This window comes from Photinus pyralis, unplaced genomic scaffold (genome assembly GCF_008802855.1).
Source record: "Photinus pyralis isolate 1611_PpyrPB1 unplaced genomic scaffold, Ppyr1.3 Ppyr1.4_LG7, whole genome shotgun sequence".
NCBI classification, from domain to species: domain Eukaryota; kingdom Metazoa; phylum Arthropoda; class Insecta; order Coleoptera; family Lampyridae; genus Photinus; species Photinus pyralis.
The window spans coordinates 12,076,736-12,077,311 of NW_022170738.1; positions in this window are offsets into that span (position 1 = coordinate 12,076,736).

Sequence of the window (576 nt, forward strand, 5' to 3'; positions counted from 1 at the left end):
GTGGAAAAAATCACGTTAACGGCAAGAGTATACAAAGTGAAACAAATGATTGTCCTTCTAAGGACATCTGTAATTCTAATTAAAAATGGGACGCGGAATACAAAATCAAATGAAGTTTAGACCCGGTTAACCTAAGCTTGCTATTTTTGACATCTAAATTAAATTTAGAATTTTCACAAGTTTTGCAAGAATTCACATGGCTTCTGCTATAAAATAAAAGTTGTATACACGACGATAAAGCGAGAATTATGAAATGAAACACAAGAGTTCTTTTGAAAACTGCTGCAAACACTCACTGTTTAATAATCTAACAATAAAAATAATAAACTATAATTCTAGCTCTAAACACATAATTGTATTCTTTAAATATTTATTATTAAAAAATAACAGCTTTTTTATATACAAAACAGCGAATATCTGCATATAACCAGAATAAAAACTGAAAATTTGGCTTATTTATAGTGGAGCTTTATACAAAAGTCAGAGAGTCTCCTAGTAGTGTATATAAATATCTATAAATACCCCTAAATTTGTCATTTTTAATAAAAACTATACATCTATAAAAAAAATTCGAAA